The sequence below is a fragment of the Sturnira hondurensis genome, unplaced genomic scaffold (assembly GCF_014824575.4).
Source record: "Sturnira hondurensis isolate 20B ecotype Veracruz unplaced genomic scaffold, ASM1482457v3 Scaffold0021143, whole genome shotgun sequence".
NCBI classification, from domain to species: Eukaryota; Metazoa; Chordata; class Mammalia; order Chiroptera; family Phyllostomidae; genus Sturnira; species Sturnira hondurensis.
This window is the reverse complement of record NW_028093774.1, coordinates 15,448,766-15,475,475: the sequence shown is the minus strand read 5'-3', so window position 1 is coordinate 15,475,475 and position 26,710 is coordinate 15,448,766. Positions and strand designations below refer to the sequence as shown.

The 26,710-nt window shown below is 41.7% G+C and overlaps 1 pseudogene; it reads left to right on the top strand.

Annotated features, from left to right (window-relative positions):
- Positions 1-8,676: 8,676 nt before the first annotated feature.
- LOC118976714 (60S ribosomal protein L10a-like) lies at positions 8,677-9,719 on the top strand (annotated as a pseudogene).
- The last annotated feature ends 16,991 nt before the right edge of the window (positions 9,720-26,710 follow it).

Below are 26,710 nucleotides of genomic sequence, written 5' to 3'. Positions count from 1 at the left end.
TGTATAAACCACTAATGAATGCTCTTTTTGCATTCTTTTTAATAAAAAGGGGAATAATAAAAATGTGTACACATACCCTTGCTTACATATTTTTAAGATTATTTATTTATTTATTTTTAGAGGGGAAGGGAAGGAGAAAGGGAGAGAAATATCAATGTTTGGTTGCCTCCCATGCATCCCCTGATGGGAAGTGGCCTGCAACCCAGGCATGTGCCCTGACTGGGCATCAAACCGCAATCCTTTGGTTCGCAGGCCCGCGCTCAATCCACTGAGCTACACCAGCCAGGGTGCTTACATATTTTTTTTAAAAAAGAAAAGGTGAAAGAAAAAAGTAGGCTAAATATAACCAGAAACATTGGAATTACGAACAATCTGACAGTAACCAGAGGAGAGGTGGGAGGGGATAGTGGGGGTGGGGGTGGGGGAGCTATCAGGAACAACTGAAAAGACACATGGACAAAACCAAGGAGGGGTGGAAGCAAGGGAGGGAGATGGGTTTGGCTGCAGGGGTTGGGGGGAATCGTGGTGTGTAAACGCAGACAGCTGTAATTGAGCAACAATAAAATAATTTAAATAAATAAATAAATAAAAAGGAAAGATAAACTAGTTTTTAAAGAAAGTTACAAGGATAAGTAGAAAATATTGTAACAGGACAGAAATAGAAGCTAGACTTACTTAACTATAGTTTGTTTTTTTTAATATATTTTATTTATTTATCTTTAGAGGGGAAGGGAAGGAGAGAGGGAGAGAAATATCAATGTATGGTTGCCTCTGCCGAGGACACACAATGTATCGTGTGTCCCCTGCCGGGAACTGGCTTGCAACCCAGGCATGTGTCCTGACTGGGAATCGAACCGCGATCCTCTGGTTCACAGGCCCGTGCTCAATCCACTGAGCTACACCAGCCAGGGCCCTTAACTATAGTTTTTTAGATTTGATTCTGAAAACAAATATTTCACTTAATTATAAAACAAAATTATCTTTTGAAAAAGAAATTCCAATACTGAAAATAAAATTAATCAAATCAACCTAATGGTATATTCTATAATATCCATACAGCAGAGCTTTCCCAAGGGACTTTAAAACACTATGATTTTACCAAATATTTGTACTGGGATATTCTCTAAGGACAAAAAGAAATATGAAAAATATTTTTCACTCTTCTCAGTATTGGTGCCATTAGTATTTGCTTATGTATTCTGTTTTGTTTTGCTTTGAATGTGAAATGAAGGATAAAGAAAGTGAGTAATTATCTGATGTTCTAAATTATATCATCCCAGTCATTCTTGAGAAGCTGGATTCCCAACATAGAAAGAAAGGAAATATAGATATAAAATAGAAGAGGATAAGTCAAAATTTTGTAGTCCTGAATTTGAATTAGAGGTATCATGATGCATTTTGTCTTTATATTCTGTTGGGAACCTCCCCGCCTGATTTCAGGAGCTGTAACCCCCCCCATGGCTAAGGCTGAGTGAGTGACCTTCAGACCATAAGCCACTAAGGATACAAAGCTTATCTCCCTGGCAGGGGTGCCACCTCTGCTCCTTTTACTTCACTCTGCCTGGCCCCCAATGCTTGATCAGTTAGCCAATGATGGGTGAGATTCCTCAAGGGAGGGACGACCTAAGACAGGCATGATTGCAGGAGGTCACCAGGGAAGGACTTGGGGGCTACAGAAAATGGGTGATGGACCCTCACCCCTTAGCTTTGACATAGCCCGAGTCTTCATTCTGTCTTCAAGGAGTCTCCTAATCTCTCGGCTGCCTTACTTCCCCTGCCTGACTTAGGCCTAAAACAATGCTGGTGGTAGGTGCAACCCTGTGCTGGAAAGGATGGGTTACCTAGGGTGGTCAGGCCTAAGGAAAAATACGTAAAATCCTCTGAAACCTGCTTTGTTTAGAATGCTCTCAATTAAATGATAAGGGTCCAGGCATGAAGTGAGTTTGTTCCTCAAAGTTTTATGGCCATTTAGCTATCTGACCCTGACTCAAAATAGGCCCTCAGAGTTGTTTATATGTTATCTATTGTTTGATCATTACTGCCCGATAATGATTAATGAGCTTCACATATACACACTGTATTTCTATGCAAATTGAATCCAATAAAAGTCTCTCAAAGAAAGAATCAGGGCACTCTCCTCTTGAAAGAGTGGCTACGCAGTCCCTTTTCCTCCACAGGACTTGGTAGTCTGTGTGAATGTATCTCGTCTCATCCATAACACCACAGACACTGCAGGCAGTGTCCACATCAATATTCCACCCTGCTCCAGCTCTGAAAGGGCCTAGAAAAAACAACCAGCCTACTAGCAAAGAATAAAACTAGCACCTAGATTATAGTTCTTCAAGACCAAGACTCCTTGGAGAAATGTCTTATTTTGAATCCAGGTCAAGATCAGAACATGTATTTTTTCTTAAAACAACAACAATCCAAACTCTATGTTTTAGCTTATAAAATATACATACTGCTGAAAAAGCCTAAATATAGTAACCCCCAGTATCCATAAGCACCTCTAGCTCCCCGATTATGATCTTGAAAAATATTTTTCACTGAGAAGAATCAGGGCTCCTTAGAGATATTGCTGACTTCAGGATTGGTACAAGAATAATATTCTTTCAAACCAAATACAACTTCTAATTATTCTCCAACCAAATACAAAATGAGTTTAGAATATCTTTTCATACAGATAGCAAAGGAGGTATACTAATTTTTTAGAGCTATTGTAATGAAGTGCCACAAACTAGGTGACTTAAAACAACTGAAAAGCATTTTCTCACAGTTCTGGAAGCCAGAAGTCTGAAATGAAGGTGTCAACAGGGCTGGGCTCTGTCTGACACTCTGGATGGAATTCTTCCTTGCCTTTTCCCAGCTGCTGCTGGTGGCCAGCAGTCTTTGGATTTCCTTGGCTCGTGGTAGTGTTAGAGCAATCTCTGCCTCCATCTTTACATGGCATTCCCCATGTGTCTTTACATTGTTTTCTCCTCTGCGCATATCTGTCTCCATGTCCAAATTTCCCATTTTTAAAAAGGTATCAGTCATAATGGATTCAGGCTTACAGTAATCATCTCATTTTAAATTGACTGCCTCTGCCCTGGCTGGTATGGCCCAGTGGATTGAGTGCTGGCCCATGAACCAAAGGGTTGATTCCCAGTCAGGGCACATGCCTGGGTTGTAGGCCAGGTCCCCAGTGGGGGCCATGCGAGAGGCAACCACACACTGATGTTTCTCTCCCTCTCTCCCTCTCTCCCTTCCCCTCTGGCTATAAATAAATAAATAAATAATCTTAACAAAATAAATAAATTGATTGCCTCTATAAAGACTATATTTCCAGCCCTGGCTGGCATAGCTCGATGGATTGAGTACAGGCTGTGAACCAAAGAGTCGCAGGTTTGATTCCCAGTCAGGGCACATGCCTGGGTTGCAGGCTGGGTCCCCAGTGTGGGCCACACGAGAGGCAATCACACATTGATGTTTGTCTTTCTCTCTTTGTCTCTCCCTTCCCCTCTCTAAAAATAAATAAATAAAAATATTTTTTAAAAATAAAGCAACAAGTGTACCAAATCTAAAAAAAAGACTATTTCCAAATAAGTCATTTTTCTGAAGGACTGTGGTTTAGGGCTTGAACACATTTTTTTTAGGAGGACACAATTCAACCCATAACAGAAGATATTGAAGATTACTAGAATCACATCAAAAGAATTTAGGAGCCAACGTGAAGAAGGTCCTACTTGTCAAAGGTGAGACACTTTTGAATATCAATAAGACAGCACTTGCAACAAGTTGAACCACATCAAATATTTAAATCTATTAATTGATAATGTTGCTAAAAAACAGAACATGAAAATTCTAATTGGTCACCATTGGAGGGCGCTAAGGAAACAACTCATTATTTTGAAGACTGGTAAATAAAGAAAAAGAATCAATCATTTATTCAGCCTTTCCTACATGAACTGTACCATCAAGTACTGAATAGTAAATGTACTAAGTTAAATGATGGCCCCCCAAAGATATATCCCTGTCCTAATCCACAGAACCTGTGAATATTACCTTATTTGCGAAACAGGACTTTGGTAGTGTGATTAAGTTGAGGATTTTGTGATGAGCTCATCCTGGAATATACATCGGTAGGCCCTAAATCCAATGACAAGTTATATTTACAAAGGACACACAGAGGTGAACAAACAGAAGAGGAAGAAGAAATGTATCTAGAATGGTAGAAATCAGCGTGATGCAGACATAAGGAGTGCCAGCAGCCATCACGAGTTGAAAGAGGCAAAGAACATTGTCCCCTAGAGCCTGTGAGAGAATAAGTTTCTGCTGTGTTTAAGTCCTGAAGTTTGTGGTTATTTATTACGACGTCCTCGGGGAACTAATACCGTAGATGAGATAAAGTTTCTCTTTGGAAAAGTATGGCAGCTAATACGTGAATAAGAAATGAAAGGTTGCCATCACGTTGCTGCCTCGAGTGAATTAAAAGATGTAGGTGTTAAGCACTCACATCTGCCAACATCACAGAGAAGGAAACCACCAAATATTTTGTGCTCTCCGATAAGGAACGTGCTACCACCCATAAGTTAGTCTCCCTCCCACCCCCACCACGCAGAGATTATAAACCCTGAGCCTGATCAAACTTCTAGAGCCAACAAACAACTTATAAAAATTATACAGGATGCAGGGACATGGTAAACTACATATCAAGAATGCAATCAACAAAATCCAGCCGCTGGGAAGCTATAGGACAAAGGACCCAATTTATTTCTTTAAAAATTATATTTTATTGATTATACTGGTACAGTTGTCCTGATTTTCCCCTTTGCTCCCCTCCACTCAGCACCTGCCACTCCCTCAGGCAGTCTCCCCACCCTCATTCATGTCCATGGGTCATGAGCTTAATTTCTTTGGCTACTCTATTTCCTATACTGTAATTTACATCCCCGTGATTATTCTGGAACTACCTATTCATACTTCTTAATCCCCTCCGCTCTCACCCATTCTCCCACCCCCACCCTCCCATCTCTGTATCTTTAACCTTTGGCATTTTAACTATGATGTGTCTTAGGGTGGGCCTCTTTGCATCCATCTTGCTTGGGACTCTCTTCGCTTCCTGGACTTGCATGTCTATTTCCTTCACTGAGCTAAGGAAGTTTTCTTTCATTATTTTTTCAAGTAGATTTCTGATTTCTTGCTCTTTCTCTTCTTCTGGCACCACTCCAAAGCAAATATTGGATTGCTTAAAGTTGTCCCATAGGTTGCTTACACTATCCTCATTTTTTTGGATTCTCTTTTCTTCTTGTTTTGTGTGGTTGTTTTTGCTTCCTTGTGTTCCATATCATTGATGGGATCCTCAGCTTCCTCCACTCTACTGTTCTTTCCCTGTAAATTGTTCTTTACTTCAGTCAGTGTATCCTTTATTTCTGACTGGATATTTTTTCATGCTGTTGAGGTCCTCACTAAGTTCCTTGAGCGTACTTATAACCAGTGTTTTGAACTCTGCATCCGATAGATTGCTTATCTCCATGTTGTTTCTTTTTTTCTGGAGTTTTGATCTGTTCTTCCATTTAGGCCATGTTTCTTTGTCTCCTCATTTTGGCAGCCTCCCTGTGTTTGTCTGTTTGTATTATGCAGAGCTTCTTTGACTTTATGTCTTGGTAGAGTGGGCTAGTATAGTAGGTGTCCTGTAGGGTTCAGTGACATAGCCTCCCCTATCACCCAAGCTGGGTACTAGAGGTGCACCCTTCACATGGGCTGAGTACATCCTGCTTTTGTAGTTGAGCTTTGATTGCTGTTGGCAAATCAATGGGAGGGATTTACCTAGGCCAATTAGCTGCAAGGATGAACTGTGACCACTTACCACCAATCTCCACCTTCCGTGGAAGATCAGCTGTGGTGCTCCAAAGTGGTCTGTAGCTGTTCACTGGGTGCACTGGGCCTGGGTTTTTCCAGAGTTTTTTTTTAATCTTGGGCAGGCCAAGATTAGCCTCCACTTCTGTTTAGCCCAGGGTCACCTGTCCTGAGTTATAAAGTAATCTGACTGGCTGCTGCTTGTGCTGGGCCTGGAGATTTCCAGGCAAAGTGAAGCTGTGAATCTAGGCTACTAGTTCCAGGCCTGGGGCTCACTGAGGCCAGCTGCTGTTTGTGAGAGAGGATTTAGGTGAGCCAAGACCAGCCATTCATATAGAAAAGCAGGTTGGGCCCTGGCTGGTGTAGCTCAATGGATTGAGCGTGGGCCTGTGAATAAAAGGATCGCAGTTCGATTCCCAGTCAGGGCACATGCCTGGGTTGCAGGCCAGTTCCCAGCAGATGAACGTATGAGAGGCAACCATACATTGATATTTCTCTCCCTCTCTCCTTCCCTTCCCCTCTAAAGATAGATAAATAAAATCTTAAAAGAAAAGAAAAGCACATTGGTTGGGCCTATAAATTGGGTAGGGCAGAGTCTCTGGGAATGTCCAAGATGGGTCAAACTGTGTTAGCCAGGTTGATGGACTCTTCCATACAGGACTAGTCTGCTGGCTCTGTTGGGGGGAGGGCCTAGAAAAGGGACAATGGCCCCTTCTCACCTTGATGCTGCGGCAGGAGATAGGAAGGAGGAAACTCAAGAGATGCCCCAGGGCTGAGACAAAGGACATCAATACAGAACAGAGACCCTGTTTTGCTTTCTGGAAAAGCACTAAATCATGGGGAATCTTGAATGCTCCTGCACAGAAGATGCTATGGTGACCTCGGCTTCATTACAATAGCGTTATAATAAATTAACATTTTTTATCCTCTTGCCCAATGGCCAATCAGGTAAAATCGTGGGAGACCACATGTGCAGTAGCTTTAAAGTAACATAACTTCTTGTACATATGCAATAAAGCCCCGCCAAAACTAGTCAGGAATATCTGCCCTATGAGAATAGAATCCCTCCAGCCCCTGAGGTCAATCTCTGCTCAGAGTTGGCCCACTCCCATGTTCTGTGGAGTGAACTATTGCTTAATAAATCTGCTCTTTCTCTCTGCTATAAACTCTCTTGTGCATTTGGTTCAATTCTTTGTATGCAATCACCTATAGAACCTGGTTACCTGTGTCCACCTGCAATAATGCCAGACACCTCAGTCTCCCTCTGCACATCACTGGTGTCCCTCAAGCAGCCTTCCCTGCCCTGATGCCCAGAGGGAGTAGGTCTAAGCAGGCAAGTCCATGTGTGGTTTCTTAAAGAACTGCTTGGGGTTCCAGAGTTTCTTCCATCAACTCAATCCCTGCTGGTTTTTGCAGTCAGAAGTTGTGGAGACTTATCTTCTGGCAGTGGAACCCTGTGCTGGGGATGGGGGCGGCTGCTGTGGGGCTGGGATTCCGCAGTCCTGAGATATCCTTCCTCAATTTTTATCCACCACATGTGGATGTGGGACCAAACTGTTCTGTATCTGCACCCCTCCTACCAGTATGGGTGGGTGTAGTTTTTTTAATTCCGTAGTTGTCAGACTTTTCAACTTGAGTTCTATCAGTTCTGAGTGATGGTTGTTCTTTATTTTAGTTGTAATCTTGTGGTTGTCAAATAGGTGAGCCATGTCTGCCTATGCCACCATCTTGACCAGAAGTCCCCAGAATCTAATTTCTTTAACAAATAAATTTAGAGAGATAGAATCTACAGATTAAAAGTCACCCAAGAGACCTATCAATCAATCACAGTGTGGGGAAATTATTTGGATCCTAATTCAAGTAAACTGTAAAAAAAAAGATGACAATTAGAAATTGGAACACTTACTGAATATTTGATGAAGTTAACGTTATTGAATTAAATGAAATTTTTCATTACAAATTTAAGAATTAACCCAGTGAAGTCTTATTTTACAATCAATAATGATTCTCTATCCACATAGCTTATCTTCTAGTTGTAGACAGTTGGTGTTCCCAAGAAGGCCTGGTATTGTGTTATAAGTGTAATTACAATTAAACACGGTGTTTAATTACATGGTTTCCTCTTTCTCTCTTTCTTGGCTCTCAGCTACATATGCCTTCTCTTGAGTCACAAGTTGAACAGCTGTGATTTGGGACAGTTAAAAATGGTGAAAATCAAAGTACTGGTTCAGATTGGCCAGAATATTATTATTCTAGAATAACCTTAGAGAATTATTACTGAAAGTGGAACTAGATGGGCTAATTTTATTTTTTCTCCAGAACCTACCTTCCACTGGTAGTAGAAACAGTAGAGGTTATTAAAAGTGAGATGGCAGAAACATTATTAGATTCCAGACCAGAATGGAAGTAAGGAGTCTGCATAAATACCAAGGGGCTAACCTTTGTTTCAACAAAGGTTTCTGTGAGAAAATCAAGGGGTGCAATTCAAACACTTTCTTGAGAACAAGGCTCTGGATTAATGTTGTAGGATGGTTCAGCAAATAAATGAAAGATCCAGTAGGCAAAAAGAATGGATATTTAGCCCTCGCCGTGTTGCTAAATTGGTTGCTAAATTGGCTGGAGCTATCATCCCCATAAGCCAAGGTTGTGGTTCCATCCCCGGTCAGGGCACATATGAGAATCAACCAGTGAATGCATAGATAGATGGAGCAACAAATCGATGTTTCTCTCTCTCCCCGCCTCTTTCTCTCTCTCTCTCAAATCAATAAATTAAAAACAATCTAAAGACTTGATTTCTGTTTCGAGAGGGCGGAAGGAGAGAGAAAGAGGGAAAGAAACATGACGTGCAACAGAAACAGCAATTGGGTTGCCTCTCTCATGCCCCCATCTGAGGACCTGGCGCACAACCAAGGCATGAGCCTTGACTGGGGTTTGAACAGGCGCTCAGTCCACTGAGATACACCACCAGTCAGGGCTAAAATCAATAAATAAAATTTTAAAAAAGAAAGTATTTTTAAAATGATGGATTTTTAACTAGGAAAAATGGAGATGAAAACAATGAGGAGCTCTTTCCCGGTTTTTGCAGCAGGAGCAGCAAAGTCTCCCATGACACCCCCCATGAGGTGGTGCTGGAAGGGCTGCCTAGGAACCAGTGCAGGCGCCGCAGGTTTGGGAGTCAGAGGAGCTGCAGATCAGCTTGAAGGATTACGACCCTCGAAAGGACTTATGCTTCTCCGGCACCATCAGCTTAAGGCACCCCCCACCTCAAGTTCAGTTCTCTGTCTATGTTTTGGGGGACCAGCAGCACTGTCAGGAGGCCAAGAGTGTGAATATCCCTCAGGGGTGTGGAACCCAAGGCCTAAGGGCTGCATGCAGCCCAAGATGGCAGTGAATGTGCAGCCATCACAAAATCGTAAATGTACTTAAAATCTTTTTTTGCTCATCCGTTGTTGTTGGTGTTTGTGTATTTAATCTGTGGCCCAATACAATTCTTCTTTCAGTGTGGCCCAGAAACGGCAAAAGGTTGGATGGCCCTGCCCCGTGTGGACATCGAGGTGCTAAAGAAACTCAACAAGAATAAGAAACTGGTCAGGAAGCTGGCCAAGAAGTAGGATGCCTTTTTAGTTTCAGAGTTTCTCATTAAGCAGACCCCATGAATCCTGCACCCAGCTTGAATAAGGCTGCCAAGTTTCCTTCCTTCTTGACCCAGAATGAGGTCATGGTGGCCGAAGTCAGTGACGTGAAATCTACAGTCATGTTCCAGTTGAAGAAGGTGCTGTGTCTGGTGGTTGTGGGCCATGTGAAGATGGCCGGTGATGAGCTTGTGTACAACAGCCACTTGGCCATCAATTTCCTGGTGTCCCTTCAAAAAGAACTGGTAGAATAGTCTAGGCTTTGTATACTGCCTCGGTCTAGCCACAGCAGGGTCCAGGTGCTCCTGAAAGGTGGGTAAGGCGTCGGCAATGGGTAACAGACGACAACGCGCCTCAAAGGACAGTGAAGCTCTGTTCCATTTATTGCAAGTACAAGCAGTTGTACTTGCACTATTTTCATTTTTGGTAGTGATTAACATTTGCAGGTGCATAGCATGATCAGTTAAGCAGAAAAAAATCAATACAAAGGTAACCAGGAAAAATACAAAAGTTCCCATAGATTCAGTTATATTAAACAAAGATTGTTTTGACCAGGAGAGCCATAAATCAGACAATTAGAAGTAGCTGTATGTACAGAGTTTGAATGTCTTAATGTTTATTAAAGTTTCTCAGAATTTGTCATGGGGCCAAAGGATACGCTAGATTGAATAGAGGTAATAGGAAATTTATTATAAGGCCTTTGTGATGTCTAACTTAGCTATCTATCCTTTTCTGTCTAAAATGTTTCCCTGTGTACTATAAACTGACTCCCTAGTAACTGTTTCTACGTGCTTAATAGCTAACCAATAGCTAACCAATAGCTAACCAGCTTCTCTTATTTCTTTGGCTGTCTAATTGATATATACTCCTATTCAAGATAAAGGGGGGGCTGTTACTGCAACAACTTTTAGACATTCAGGGGCTATTTCATTAGAGGGGATTTTGTTCTCTGGTCAAGAAATTATTTTGTACAACTTCATTGGAATTATGCAAATTAATGAACCTGAAATACAGGTGTCTAACAATCCCACCGCCTTTTGATCACCAAAACAAACATGTAAGGAGAGATAGACAGGAAGTCCAGCCACGGTTGCCTCTGCTGTGCAGATGCATCTCAACTGTCCCGACCTTGTCAAGGGACGGTTGCCGGTCGGCTCCCGACAGTGCACCAAGAGCACCACGAGCCAGCCCCAGGACCTGTGCTAAGGCACAGCTTAGTACACCATCCTGTTTCTATTAAAAAAAAAAAAAAAAGAGTAACTTGCCATTTTGTATTACCTGCCCTGTTGAGAAATAACAATAATAATAATGATAACAATAATAGACTTACAGCTTTAATCATATGGTATCTCCTTTGAAGCTTGTAACAGTCAAATGAGTTAAGTGATATTATCCCTTTATTATGCATAGAAAACTGAGACTCACTCTAAGTAGTGATTTGTCCAAAGTCTTACTGCTCTCTGTGAAATTTTATAGGTTAAACTTCAAGTGTCTTTCCACTTGTTTTAGAAATAAGAAGCTATCAATTCAAGATAATGTGAAGGTTTTTAAATTATGTTGCTCCTTAAGTTTGTCAGATATATATGTTTTATCACTATGTAATTATATAATGTGTTCAACTTCATTTGCGAGAAGTAACTCTCTACAACATATACAAAGTTGAGACCTGAAAGCAAGACTTTACACTGATTAAGTATAATTGCCTTCATAAAATCAAAAGTATTTATTAAATAATTTAAATTACTGATTTCTGTTTCTACATCAGATAAAAATAATCTATTTCCCATTCCAAATAGCACTGATTCAATGATTAAATTTGGTAAGAACTACCATTTCTAGCAAATTCTCTATAATCAAAATGTGTGTCTAGCTTTATAGCTATATTTTATTTTATTTATTTTTTTATTGTTGTTCAAGTACAGTTGTCTCTATTTCCCCCACTCTCCTCAGCCCCACCGACCCTCACCTCCCACCCTCAATCCTAACCCCCTTTGGCTTTGTCCATGGGTCCTTTATACATCTTGTTCCTTTATGACCTTTTCCCTTTTTCCCCCATTACCCGCCTCCTTTCTCCCCTCTGGTTACTGTCAGTTTGTTCTTTATCTCAATGTCTCTGGTTCTATTTTGCTTGCTTACTTATTTTGTCAATTAAGTTCCACTTATAGGTGAAATCATATGGTATTTGTCTTTCACTGCCTAGCTTATTTCACTCAGTATAATGCTCTTCAGATCCATCCATGCTGTCGTGAAGGGTAGGAGCTCGCTCTTTCTTTCTGCTGCATAGGATTCCATTGTGTAAATGTACCACAGTTTTCTGATCCACTCATTTACTGATGGGCACTTAGCTTGACTCCAGCACTTGTCTATTGTAACTTGTGCTGCTATGAACATGGGGGTGCATAAGTTATTTTGAATTGGTGTTTCAGGATTCTTAGGGTATAATCCCAGCAGTGGAATTGTTGGATCAGAATGCTTTTGTAAAACAAGAAAATTACGGATGACCATGTTGAATGGTAGAACATCGGGAAGGTATAAGAGTAATCTTTTTACCTTACGCAGTGCGTCAGTGGTGTAACTCCCATTGTGTAGACAGACAGAAACTGAACTGGGCCTGTGTCAGTTTCACTGCCCAATAAAGTAGAAGAGGCAGTGTGTGTTGGTAGATACACTGGTATAGCAAGCACCCAAAAGCGTGAGCTTGGGGTCCAATAGACCAAGATGCCTGTTTTTAATTTGACCCTGGGCAAGTTACTTCACCTTTACAATGGTAATTGGTAATATTACCTACTTTAGAAACTTGTGTGAGAATTAAGAGATAATCTACGTAAAGCCTCATAGCACAGTAATTGGCATAAAGTAGGTCCTCAGTAAATATTAGAGACCATAAGAATGGTAATATTGATGGTACAGAAAATTAAATGGGTTCTAATTTGTCTTTGTCTAGATCATGTTGAGTAGTCAAGTGAAACAAAGATTAGGGGTCAGAACACACTTCGGAACAGAGTTTACTGATTAAGAAAACCCACATTTATCTTTGGGATTGTACGTTTCCTCCATCTGCAAAATTAAAATCAAAGAAGAAAGCAATGGCAACTTTGAGATGAGACACATACTGCACTTAGATTAGTATATTTTTTACCAACTTCTTTGGGTAACTGATTTCTGTTTCTACATCAGTTGAAAATCATCAATTTCCTGAAATAATTCATATATAAAGCCTCAATAATATTAGAGGCTTTATATAAATTTCTAGTCAAGAGATATAATTGTTCATTTGTCAAGTGTAGAAGGCATTGGCATTCCTCAGTAAATCTTAAATTACGATGATAGATTTTCTGCCTTCAAATATGTTGTGGGGTGTGATAAACATCAGTGCCATTATCTGGCCACAGGATGTCAAAATACACCCGAGCCCAGAGAGAACACAGGGCTAGGAAGCCACGATCCCTGGAGAGGTGTTTGATTTCCGCTTCACATGTGCCATAGCCCCCCTGAGGGATAGTTATCACTAACAATGGCGTTACTTTCATAGGTTAAAATTCATCACACATTTGCTTCTTGATTCTAATTTTAGCAAACATAATCAAGTCCAAATCACTTCTTGTAATTCTCCCCCTTTTCCCCTTAACTTATTTTTCTTATTTTTCTCTTCTCTTCTCATCGTCTCCCTTTACTCCTTTACTCTTATTTTTTAATACAATATTTGTAGAACACCAAACATAGCCTCTTTTCAGTAACCTTAATGTGTTTTCATCCTTTGAGTATTGGCTTAAAAAAACAGATCAGAATTTCTGTCTGACTTTCTAAAAGTGTGATTGAATAATGATGATCAAATACAGACTATTTTCAAAATCTCAGTATGTTAGTCCCATATTTAGTCTCCCTAATTTTTGCTCTAATTAATCATGACATTTAAAAAATATTTTATTAAGGGGCTAAATATGTTTCCTGCCAACTCACCTCCTTTATTCCCTTTACTGATACTGGGATTAGAATGAAAAAGACATTCAGTTACTGCTCCTATATTTCCTTATATATATGCATTTCTGGTTTTGTACATTCTAGGCTTAATCTCATATCTATTTTTGAACAGTATATCTCCACAAGCTCATAATCTGGGTACCAACTCTAGAACCGAGGACATACATTCTATTGGGTAGTTTTTACAATGCATGAAAGGACTCTTCTGAGGGGGTACAGTGAAATTCAGTGTTCGATCTACTTGTAATATTCTCTGTGCTCTCGTGTGGAGCTTTGTCAGCCCAGCAAGCTGGGTGCCCTTTTGTGATTCATATATTATAAAATTGTCAAAGGTGCGGCCTTGGCCCTGATGGTGCATTTGCTATCAAAGCCATTTCCTGAACTGAGTATTTCTGGAGAGCTGGACCATGTCTCAGTTCCCTCTGTATCCTTTGACCCTAATAGGACACAGAGTGGGTGCTTCAAAATACTTCTTGAATGATTATTGATTCACAGTACTTCGAGAGGAAAGCAGAAGTTGGATCATGTATTAGTCATGGCTGCCGCCTGGAACAGAGTCAGCCCACCCATGACCTTCCTGTAGGTGGCAGCGTAGCACAGATAAGAGCTGGGACTATGGAGTTAGACTTGTTCCGCCACCTATCAGCTTTATGAAATTTCCGTGGACAATTTAATGGATTTTGTGTTTGGTTTTCTTACTCATGAAATGAGGACAGTAATAGTATGAAGGGAACCAAAGTTTTGCCACCCTGGAGCTGCCTTTTTGGGATACTGATTGTAAGCTGTTTATTAAGAAACAGGAGCAAAAAAAAAAAAAAAAAAAGCCCTCGCTGGTGTGGCTTGGTGAATGAGTGCCAGCCTACAAACCAAAGAACTGCTGGTGCGATTCCCAGTCAGGGCACATGCCTGGGTTGCAGGCCAGGTTCCCAGGAGGAGACATGTGCGAGGTAACCACACATTGATGTTTCTCTCCCTCTCTTTCTCCTCCCCTCCCCCTCTCTCTAAAAATAAATAAATAGAATCATTAAAAAAAAAAAGAAACAGGACCCGGAAGGAAACTTTGACACCCCCCACGCCCCCCCCACCCCGCAACCTCCCCCTTCCACCCCCCACCCGCACCCCACTCCTTTTCCCCGCCCAAGGGATTAAGATGGAAAAGCCTGCTTCAGGAAGGAAATCTTAGGATGTTTGTCACTGCCTAAGTTGGTTTCAGCATGGTAAATAGAGGGCTTCAGGCACCCCCAGTGCCCCACTGTTCCTGAGTTGGCCAACAAGAATCTGCCTGCCTGGTGTGCGCTGTTCTTCCTCAACTACTTGTAAATCACCTATTCCCACTTCTGAAATGTAGGCCCCCATCACCCACCCCTTTCTCCTTTGTCCAAAATGTCTTACTCACCCAGTGTTGCCTCACTGTCTTTGGAATTCTGTGCTTATGTGAATTACCCATATGCATGGATTAAAAACTTGATTTTCTACTGTTCATTTGTCTCTGTTCATTGATTACTAGAAGAATTTAAAAGGAGGCAAAGCCTTGTCCTTTTTGAGCCCCACAATACCTACTCGATAGAGTTGTTGTGAGGATGAAATGCATAAAGCATAGACATCGCTGAGCAAAGGGCTAACCATTAATGTTACTGTTGGGCAATGCAGAGGGAAGCAGGCTGAGCTGGCAAAGGAATTTACAGAATAAATGCTAAGCACCAGAAATTGTTTGAGAAGAGGCTTTGTAGTGGAAACTATGTATTTTGTGTCTTACGTTCAGTTAGTAGAAATAACACGTGTTAAGGAGTCGAGACAAGGCAGGAGGGTCAAAAAATTGCTATGATGATGGTGTTTATTGTTCAAACAGGTCGGCTTTTAGAGGTACTATCTCCACATTTCCCTGGGCACATGAAACACACTTCTCATCAGAAACAGGTACTTGAATGTATTCCTGCCAAGCCCTGGCCCTGTGGCTCAGTTGTCCTATACATCAAAAGGCTACTGGTTCGATCCCTGGTTGGAGCAACATGCCTGGGTTGTGGGTTTGATTCTAGGTCAGGGTGTGAATGGGAGGCAACCTGTAGATGTTTCTTTCTTGCGTTGATGTTTCTCTATGACCCCCACCCCTTCTTTTCTCTCTCAAATCAACGAACATATCCTCCTTGGGGGAGGATTTTTTAAATTACATTTTTAAATTAAAAAATAATTAATAAAATATTATTGCCAAGATCTAGCATTTGGGTTACAATCACTACTACTGTATTTAGTTCTCTGTCCCCTGAGGGGGGACTCCGGACATAGCACAGGGTTGGGAAGGCGAATTAACTTTGCCGTTATTGGTGTATGAGATGGTTTACGGAGAGAATGTCTCAGAGCATGGAGAACTTAGCTCTGGCTTCCAGAAATAAGGAGCGCACATTGGCTTCAGAGTCCCAGGCCCTCCCTTGTCAAAGGAAACACTCCCCCAAAAGGAAGCATTTCCTACCTGCAGGTAAGAATCCCACCACTGAAATTTTTGTGAAAAGGGGGTCACAGACTTCGAGTTGAAACCAGGCCTATTTATTCACGTAGAAGAGCGTGTTCGCCTTTGTGGGGTGTCATGATGTTGTGCTCTTAGTTTTTCTTTGGTTATGCAGTTTTATTTGCTTTATATATTTTCTTGACAAATCACATAGACTTTGTCGTTAGTCTTCCCCACACTAAGCCTTAAACTGATGTCTCGAGTACTCTTTAAATTTATAATTGAAAAATTTCAGAAGTATAAGTTGGTATTATAAGCTTGTTATTTGGTATTTTTGTAGCAAAAGAAATAGCAAGCTTTTAAAAAATATATGTGTTATTTATTTCTAGAGAGAGAGGATGATGGGAAGGAGAAAGAGTGGGAGAGAAACATCAATGTGTGGTTGCCTCTCATGTGTCCCCTCCTGGGGACCTGGCCTGCAACCAGGCATGTGCCCTGACTGGGAATCGAACCGGCGACCCTTTGCTTCACAGGCCCGTGCTCAATCCACTGAGCTACACCAGCCAGGGCGCAAAGTTTTTTTTTTAATTGGGTTTTTGATAGGCCACTTGCAGGCTTGCAGCCTAAATACCACCATGTTCAGTATTTCTAAATTGTTGATTCCTTCTCCTTCGCCCCACCATTTAGTCTGGTCACCAAGTGCTTATATCCTCCCCCTTTGCACAGAGGCTCTCTTTTTCACTATTGTTGTCATTCCCATATTAGATGTATATTAAGAGAATAAAAGAGGGTAGATTTTGTATTGTCTGGGGAGTCAGAATTAAATGTTCTTGAAGCATTCCAGGCAGCAATAACCTCTGAGTTGGAAAGAGGAAAAAAGGTGGAGATATTTTCCAGTCTACAGAAGGCTCAGAGGTAGAAGGGGAAATTGACTTAAAGAAATTACAAAAAAGTTTTACTAAAATACAAAAGTGAATTTCAGTCGCATTCAATTGCATGTTGATTTGTGCTTGCTGATTCATGTTGCTTCGGGTGCATTTTTGCCACATATTGAGAAAGCCAACTCTCTTAGTCACCTATTACTTTTTATAAGGATAAGTCTAATAAATGTAAAACATTAAAAGGCAGCTCACAAGTGTTAAAAACAGCAGACGCGATATGCAATAGCGGTTTGTTCAGAGTCCAACATGGGAAGAAATAATAGGAAATTGCTCAGTCTCTGAAATGTGTTCCTTTTTTGGCTTCTGCCCCAGATCAGTCTTGGCTCTCAGGACTTTATGCCAGTTAGAGGAAAGAAGAGAAGGGAGGAGAGGGGAAAACAGGAAGATGGAGATGAGAGAAGGAAAAAAAAAACACACCGTAAGCCCCGGAGTTTGCCCTTGACAGGCCGTGAATAGACTTTATCCTGTTGCCTTCTGTTGGCCCCGACTGAGTTGGGAGAAGAAAAGGACAGTTATTTTGACTTCAACTCCATCTTAAAACAGTATCGGTAACTTTTGAGACCTCTAAAGCCAAACTGCAAAACTGTGATTTTATATAAGTTCTTCTTGAAGATCTAAGATAGACTTCTTTTTGGTTTGGAAAGATACGGTTAGGGTTTCTGACACAATGCAGTGCAGTAGAACTAAAATTTGCTTTCCATAATAGAGTTGAGACAGGATAGCGAGGAGCTAGGAAAATTCCTACGCAAGTGGAATGGGGAAACTGAGAACAAGAAAACTAAACAAGGTCAAACAGTTTAAGCAATTTACAGCCAGGTGGTGAATCACAAGAACTTATCTCTCCCCCTAACCAAGGACATGAGAGCAAACAGTTCATAGCTCTCCTCCCTAACCAAAGATTACATAGCTTAAATATTCCTGGTCTGGGAAGTAGAGAACAGAGACCCAAGTAATGTCATTTGTGCCAACAAAACCCAAGGACAGATGAAGTCACGGGACAAATAATACAAGCTCTCTTAAAAGCCAGACAGACCAAAGATAAAAGCAGAATAGTAGACCAAAGAATATCCTCCCCAATCCCCGAGCGCCTGGAACGCTGATGCATATTCTGCCGAAACCCTCCCCTGAAACTCCCCAAAGATTCCTGCAAGAGAGATAAAGCCTCAAGACAAAGAACCCAGCACATGCTCTCCCTCTGGGGAACCGCCTATGCTATTCCCTTCTTCTTCCACTTCTTTCTTCAGACACACACATCTCCTAAACGCTAAGGCAACGGGCTGCTGGTCCCAGGCAGAGCCCCTGAAACGGCCCCTACTGCCCTCTTTTCTCTGACTCCCCAGTGAGCTACGGCAGCCCAATTTCAGCCCTCCTGTTGCTTCTTCTGTGCTAACCCCTGTCTTGTTTTATTGTCCCCAGCTTTAATAAGTGGGTCCTTAGCGTCGCCTGAACACATGCTGTGAAATCTTTCCTACATGGAGTCACGAACCCCACACCACAGCTGGTGCCAGGCAGACCTGTTACCGAACAAGGGTCCGAGGGGGGGCAATACTTGGCCCACCGAGGGATGCCAAAAACTGCTGCAGAAAACAGGGGCCCCTCCCAAGGACCATATTCTAATATCTATAGGGTTCTTCTGTCCGCCGCCAATTGGAAACACATCTCTCAATGCCAGAGATTTGTGAAAAGGAAACAAAATGTTTATTTAATGCTATTCAGGCCTAATGCCTTCCTTGAAATATTAAAGTCTTTAAGGGTATACACCTACACACACACACACAGCGCTCCCTTCTCCCACTGTCCCAACTCCGGGTACCGTAAATCAGGAAAAGAGCACACGTCCGTTTTCAGGCCGCTGGCACGTGAGCTGCGTCGTCTGCCTGTCCAGGCAGGATCTCCAATTAATCCAAAGTCATGCGGCACCTTCCACTGGCAAGAGTTCTTTGTACCAAGTTCTAGTCAAAGTCTCTCCTGCTTTCCAGGCTACTCAGCCAAAGGGAGCACGCCAAAGCCGTGTGGGCCTCTTCTACCAAAGCCGCGTCTTTCTTCTTCACCTGGCCGCAGGGATCTCCATTCTGGCAAAGTTGCGTGGTTTTCTCTTCCACCTGGCCAAGAGGGGGTCTGCACTCTGCTGAAACTGCATGGCTCTCCCTCCTAATGGCTACAGGGGTCTACATCTTTCTAAATAGCGTGGCTCTCCCCCTCATCTGGCCAAGAGGGGGTCCTCACTCTGCTAAAGCCACATGGCTCTCAAGCAGGCCCTCTCTCTGAGAAGCAGCTCCCAATTCTAGCCTGGTTTTTTCCACCACTCACTTCTCCCTGGCCCAAAACTTGGCCACAGCTATTTAACATATCTATGAAACCAGTTAAAGGTTATAGATATGTTAAATACCATTCCAGAGGTTAGCTGCAAAACTGTTGCTATGCAAAACAGCTCTCAATGGCCCTGCTCCATTCGTCCCTTCCCCCAACTGACACCTGGGGGGGGGGGGTGAGGACATCCTAATATTTCCTCCAATATTTCTGTACACTTTGAGTTCTGGACACCATTCCAAATCTTTTCTGGGCCCCCCCTTGGCTGCACCCTGTAGCAGACCCACTCAAGGCCAGGCCCCTGTCCTGTAACAGAGTGAAGTGTAGTGAAGACTCAGTAATCTTCTGTCCCAGTTATTTAACCTATCATTCCACTCCGTGGGTCTGCGAGGCAGATAAAGGGTACGGTCCCACCTGAAACAGTCAGTTCATGTCTGTAATTTCAAGGAATAATGGTGTGACTCATTTCGATGACTTCCTTGCATTGACCACGAACTGGAACACATTGTTCAGGTGGCTGGGATTTTGAGTGGTGATGACTCTGTCAGTGCCCTCAGTGAAGAAATTGAAAAATTAATCGAGGGTCATAGAGCAACTTTTATTAAAGACTTATGCCTTATGTACTTTAAGAGCAGTTTTAGAACGTAACCCCCATTTAACATGGGATTTTAAGAAAAGTTTTCCGTTTTCTCTTGGCAGTCAGACAGACAATACTTTGGGGACCTGAGGAGTTGGCTCCCTTACCCAGGGTAGCACCAAGGGAGAAAGATGCTAAACAAAGATGCCCTCTGTGGAGGGTGGGCCTTAGGAGCAAGGATTGCCTGACGTGAAGTTTTAAGTCCTTTTCCGTTTCGTGCTCTAAATACTTACCATTGATTACTGGCCCTAGGGAAACATCAGTTGTAAACATCACCGGCCTTGAATTCTTAGTGTCTTGCAGAATGGGGAAAGGAGGCTGCCTTCATTAAATAAGATAACACATCTAAAATACATGAAACAAGTGGTTGGTGAAGTAGAAGTATGGCATAAATGTTAGCTCATATTATTCTGTTTTAGGAAAAAAAGCTGCCCGGCATGGGCGAATAAAGAGGAGTTAGTTGGAAGTAATCAAGGAGAAACTGGGAGGAACTTGGAATGACAATGAGGACATTTAAATTCTCATCTTCCCTTCTCGTTCTCAGCTCCCCTCCCCCAAGTCCTGAGGAACACTACGGAACAAGCTTGGCTTCCAGCAGTTACTTGAGTCAATTATTCCACTTGGCTCTGGAAGGAAAGGAAGGCTTTAAAAGGCTATCACCCCGTGACAATGTGGGACCTAGGCAATTAGGTTTCAAAACTTGTTTAAGAGGACTTTCACCAGATAGGGATGGAAGAGTAATAGTTGGAAAGAGTAGACTATTCTTCAGAATTCCCAACTTTAAAAAGTTTTATGTTCTTATTTGGCTATTAACCCTTTCGTGTGCCTGGTATCAGTTACTTTTATACTGACTAGGCTATACAATTGTGTGTTCTGTTCAGGACAGAGTTCTCTCTATGGCAAGGGAGACACTGAACTGGTCTGGATTCTCCCCTGGGAGGTAACTGTATTTGTAATAAGATACATTGCATTTTTTAACGTCCATCTTTTTCTCATTTGTGAGGGGGGAAGAGGGGACAGAGAGAGGGAGAGAGAGATGCCTCCTGCAGACGCCCCGTTTGGGGGTCAAACACACAATCTAGGTATGTGCCCTGACTGGGAACCAAACCTACAGCCTTTTGGTGTATGGGATGATGCTACAACCAAGCCAGGGTAAAATGTATTATGTTTTGCATTAAGATGTCCATGGTCTATTTGAACTAAAAACACAGTCTGTTTCTTTCTTGTCTGCTTACAAAACCAAAATCCTTTTAATTACTTTCCTCGTCATGCATCCTTCTCGTCCAGAATACCCAGCACACTGTAGCCAATTAGTCTTTCTAGATTAAAGCTTTATTGCACAGGTGGCAAACACAGTTCCTGCAGGCTGAATCTGGCTCTCTTGTTTTATCCGGGGGCAGTGCCGAGCTCTCACTTAATTGTTAAGGAGCAGTTACGTTTATAAAGTCCTAAAATTACATTTGGCTCTTTGACGGCAACTACAAGGCTGATGTGGCCCCCGGTGAAAATGAGTTTGACACCCCTGCTTTATTGGCAAGATTCTCTAATGCCTTCAGGGCATTTACTCATCTCGAGCTAATCTGATGTGCTTTTACACCTGCCTCTTCCCAACGCTAAACTCCCTTCCTCTTGCCACAGAGCTACATGTTACTCCAATCTTCAAGTCTCACTGAAAAGCCATCTCTACTGTGAACACTTCCCAGGTATTCTAGTCCACATTGTTTTATTTCCTGAGTTTATGTTGACATTAGTGACTCGGATTCACCAATTACCTGAAGTTATTTATCCAGTGCTGATAATATGCTGGCAACATATTGCAAATGTTGTTTCGTTATGTGCTCTTCTATATTTCTCACTCATTCTATGCATACTTATTTACCAAGAAAACCTTAAGGACTGTATTATTTTGTTTTCTCACAGAATTGGGCATGAAACAGGAATGCAGTAAGTGTCTTTTTTTTTTAAGATTTTATTTATCTTTAGAGAGGGGAAGGGTGGGAGAAAGAGAAGAAAAGAAACATTGATGTGTGATGGTTGCCTCTTGCACACCCCCACCTGGGGACCTGGCCCGCAACCCAGCTTTGTGTCCTGACTAGAAATCGAACCAGCAACCTTTCAGTTCTTAGGCCGGCACTCAATCCACTGAGCCACACCAGCAAGAGCTAAATATCTTGAACTGACTAAATTATATACGTGATAAACTTAACTAGGATAATTAAACAGGCCACTTGTTAACTTGTCAGCTCATCGTCATGAATCCTTGACTGCTGTTAATTGGGTCAAGGACCTTCTTTTTTTAACTTAAAAAAAGATCTGATTTATTTACTTTTAGGGAGAGGGGAAGGGAGAGAGAAAAAGAAGAAGAGAAACATCAAGGTGTGGTTGCTTCTTGCATGCCCCCAACTGGGGACCTGGCCCACAACCCAGGCATGTGCCCAGACTGGGAATCGAACCGGTGACCCTTTGGTTCTCAGGCCGGCACTCAACCCACTGAGCCACACCAGCCAGGGCAGGGACCTTCTTTTTAGTAAACATTTTTTATCATGCTTAACCTCATTAAATCTTGTACAGTGAGATTTTGCTTAAAAATTTTATTAATAGCTCACTTTCATAGTTCAAAAAAAGAATATTACTGACGATAATCTGAACAATTAAAAACAAAATCCCACCTCTACAGAGTTAGCCAGTGTATAGACTTTATTAGAGGCACATATTTTTTTTTAAGTAAACCAGTTTTACACAAAATTAATCACAATAGTACAAAACGTTTCACTGAATGAGGATGGATGATGAGTGAAGGAAAATACAAACCTTGATCAGCCAACTTATTCATTTGACATTAGGTCCATCCATGTTAATGTTAGCACACTGAAACTCACTATGGACATTACAAAATAGGGGGTGAGTAGGGGTCCCCTTTTATCACTCCCTAGATAAAACACTGTTTAATTTCTTGAACACAGGAAAATTTTTTGCAGGCTTTCTTGGCAGTTGGACATGAAGGTTAAGTGAATGTCGGCGTAGGGTCAGACGAGTTCATAATCTCCCCTTTTGCCAGCCCCATACTTTAAAACCCTCAAACACTTTGGTCCAGCAGGTTGCTGTCAGGATCTGCACATCTGCTTCCTCAAAACCACATGGGTCGCTGACCTTGAAATCCACGGTACTGAAGGCCTCCATCACCGTGTGGTTAGAAGGTGTCTACAATGAGCGTTTAGAGTTTGCTCTGACGCAGAGGATGTGGGAATTTCTTGCTCTGTGCAGTTCAAATGGAGCCAGTATGTTTGACCAACTCTAAGAAACTAAAATCATACCAACACATACCACAAAAGAGGTGCTATTTTGGAGTTTGTATGTGCTTGACATTTTTAAACACATTTTGGTTACTCAGAGGCAGTGTGGAGAGGGAGGGCCAACCCTTTCTCTCACCTCCTTTTGCCATAACTATAGGACAACAGTTTCAGGCTGTTTACCGAGTGATTTTTTTTTCCTCCCTCAATTTCCCCAGTCTTTTGTATGAACGGACATCCTATATAAATTGTTGGTCGTCTTAATGTATCTCAGTACATTGGAGGGTTAGACCTACTACTTTGAGTAATGCCCAAGCCCCACACTGGTTTGGGGGAGCTCCCTGACCTTCTTCCCACTCACACCACTGCGGTGCCACTGGCTGACCTCCGGGGACTTGCAGAGCAGTGTCCCAATGGAAATCCACCATCCTTTGGATCCTCCGCAGTTAGCTATTTTTTGAGGGCAGCTACAAAAGACAGGACTGCAGGGTTGTCTGTGTTTCTGTTGTCTGGGCAGATGGTAAAGGGTAGAGACATGGCGAGGAAAAAGATGGGCCAGCTGATTTTCCCAATCGTCACATTTTAAATTTGTAGGTTCTCAAGACTATACGAAGGGTCCTGTTGACATGAAGTATCACTGACAATGGCACCAAAGGGTTTTGTGTAAAATAACCCAGAAAACTGGAAAGGACCTGAAGGAACAACTAATCCAGTTGCCTCACTTTTTTAGTTGAGGTTTTGGAAGCCCAGCTGGGAAAATCACAAGTTACTTAACATGGTGATTGTCTCCATGACTATGTCCTTTAAAGACACATAGAAACCCCAATTTAAATCCCACCAGTGAGTTTCTACCAGTAGTCCTCAGTGTCCTTATGCTTGACCTTAGCTCCCTTTAGGGAAGTTGGCTGCCAGCACAGCACCCTGACCAGAGTAGACACTTGATAAATACTTGTGGAGGTGAATTAATTCCATTGTTTATTACCCTTGTTATGCAATGTTATTTTTCCTAGAGCTCCTCACCGGTAAGGGACAGCCTCTGGTTCGGGAATTCTGAGGTCTGATGGCCAGTTCTGTCTTTGTCATCCTTCTGTGTTCTCATTCATATTTAATATGAATGCCTTTTCATATTAAAATTCTATTTTTTTGAGTCTGTTCCTTTATATCTTTTCATCACATACAATTGTTCTCTGTCTCTCTTCAGGCATTACTGAACCTATTACCATGGATAGTTTCTTCACAGGCCTGGAATTGCAAGTTCAGAGATGTTTTTGTTTTTCAATTCTCAAAACAAAAACAAGAGACAAGAATCTCAATCAGGCTCGCTAAGGCACACTAGGAGAAGTGTAAAAATTCCATATTCCTGCTTTAGTTAACACATGGGAAAACATTACTGATACAAATATTTATTTTCTATGTTTATGACTGCCTTATACATCTCATTCACTTTTAATTCCTGAATTACATAAATATGAGTCAGAATGTCCAAAGCATAATTCATTTCCAAAGAGCATAATGAAGAAATGGTGATGTGTAGGGAACTGGCACCAAGACCTTGGTGGTGTTTAGGAAACACCTTTAGAACTTGGTGAGAAGGCCACGGCTGGTTTTACAGAGAGCTGTCATGGTTTGGATGGGCCTTGGTAGAGAAGTATCAGAGATGATTTATTTCCTAGAGGATTTTTTTTTTGTGTGGACTTAATTTTTTTGGTCAATTTTGTTTGAATTTCCTGTTAAACTGCATTCTTAACATGAACTAAACCCTAGATATGCTAGAATTGACTTACCACCGTTGTCTGTGGAAGAGCTAAGTTACCATTCCCAGTGGAGAGGATTTCTAAAAGTAGGTTGGGTGGCAGGGCGTCCCATTCAAATCAATTTAATATTCAGATCATCCTCTGTTTTCCCACTGCTCAACTTATTATGAGACGGCAGCAGTGAAATCGCGACTTCATTTCCCAAGTTTCACCCTTACTCTATCAGACCTCTATCTTACTATGGTGACAAAAGAAAGACACAGTAACCTGGGTCAGTGGTTAATGTTGCGGAAAACAGACCCAGCACACCAAAACAGGACTGGCTAGGTTCTGCACCAAATGCTTTCTTCTCCCGCTGGCCATTCAAATGGGTAAGGCACAGGCTCGCAGATCTGTCTGACTTACAGGAACAAAACGGAATCAATCATCTTGACTGTGGATTGCATCTGGGTTCCTGTATCTTTGGGCACAGTGTATCTGTTTTCTTCTATATGAATAAAGTACATTATAGTGTAAATTCAGCTGCACATTAAGTGCTTAAGGGCTGATGGTTATCATTAGTTGACAGTAGAAGCAGGAATAAAAGGGAAGAAAAATCATTTAAGATTTTCAGGAAAGAAAGCATGCATGTTGCTTTAATATAAGTTTTTGATGATAAGTAAAAGTTAAGCAGAGTCTTGGGGGTAAGTATGCATTCAGTAAACATTTATGGAATACCTAGTTATTTCCCTTTATTTCATTAATATATGTTGGTCTTACCAGCAAGGCTTTGACGTGGCTGAAATCTATCACATTCCAAGCTCTGTGCTAAGTCCTGGAAACTATTCAGATACATTCCTCGCCTTTGTGGATTACATTTCTTGGGTCTGTGAATTTCTAGGGAAATAAATCCCACCGTCACCCACTCACTGGACTGAATAGAAATTATTCTTACTTCAAACAAGAAATATTTCATATTAACAATGTTCTCTAGGGTTATGAACCTGCCAATGATGCAGGAATGTAGAGGCGGGGAAGCCAACTACAAAAGTATTAACTGCAGATAAAATTTAACATAAGTGAGAGGCAAAGTGTTGATAAGGAATAACCAGTACCCTGTTTACAAGAGTGGCACAGGGCTTTATCGGCCCCACAGAACGCCTCATGTTTCCTTGTCCAACACATCACAATGAGTGCTTTTCTCATCCTCCTACTATAAAGTAAAAAGGCAAGCCACTAGACTGAAAAAACACCCACACACAGCTCTTGATATGTGACATGTAATTTCTTTTTTTAAAAAAATATTTTCGCATGTTCTCCCTACCTTTACTTTTTTTTAAAGGATTTTATTTATTTATCTTTAGAGGGGAAGGGAAGGAGAGAGGGAGAGAAACAGCAGTGTGTGGTTGCCTCTCTTGCCTTCCCTGCTGGGAACTGGCCTGCAACCCAGGCATGTGCCCTGACTGGGAATCGAACCACGATCCTTTGGTTCGCAGGCCTGAGTGTAATTTCTGTTCTAGTAGTAATACTATATATTGGTAAAATTAATTCACTTTTAATATTTCTACATTACTAACATATAATTATTTGTGCCCATACCGACAAAATCCAGGTGTAGGCAACAAACTTAGAACCTGAACCTAAAATTACCCATCAAAAGGATAATTTGCAAATGTGTTTTCTGTGGAGGCTATTACCGAAACACTGAGTCTGGAAATAGATAGTATTATATTTCCCATGACCCTAAATGGGAAATATAATACTATAATCATTTTCCCCAAACAGTAGAGGGAAAAGAAATTTGAAGACATCAAGGTGGTAGGCTTTTCCAAATTAATAATAATTTGCTTGCTGAAGGGAAAGATAGGGTAGAAGGGATTCTCCCAGCACTTGTTTTATTTTTTT